The 432-nt window shown below is 38.7% G+C and overlaps 1 protein-coding gene across 3 annotated transcripts in view; it reads right to left on the reverse strand.

The window, feature by feature from the left end:
- The window catches only part of LOC119586956, a 22,096-nt gene that overhangs the window by 21,394 nt on the left and 270 nt on the right, over positions 1–432 (reverse strand). The window lies entirely within an intron of this gene.

The following is a 432-nucleotide window of genomic DNA, read 5'->3' on the forward strand; positions in this document are numbered from 1 at the left end:
GAAGCTTGCCAAGGGACGATTGCGAAATTCATCAACGCTCCATGACGTCACACGTGGTCGATATTCACGTGGGTGGAGCGACGTCTAACGGTAAGAGGATTGAGCCTTTTTTGCTTTTTATACGTCAAATACTCTCTAAAATGATCGTGAAACGTAATCATAATCTAGATATTATATTCAAGGGCACACAAGGTCACCGAGGACACCACAACACATGCGTTTGCGTCGGGGAGGAATCGGACACTCGGTTTATTTCGTTTTAAAATTCGAATGACTCAAAATCGACGGAAATTTTGATTAGAGGAAATTGAATATTTGTACAGCTTGTTTATTTTAGGGCTTGTCGAGTTCTACGTTTAGATGAATTAAATAAATATGAAGCAAAATATGATAAAAATGTAGTGGGTAATGAATACGCAATTATTCATGCGA

The sequence above is a fragment of the Penaeus monodon genome, chromosome 22 (genome assembly GCF_015228065.2).
Source record: "Penaeus monodon isolate SGIC_2016 chromosome 22, NSTDA_Pmon_1, whole genome shotgun sequence".
NCBI classification, from domain to species: Eukaryota; Metazoa; Arthropoda; class Malacostraca; order Decapoda; family Penaeidae; genus Penaeus; species Penaeus monodon.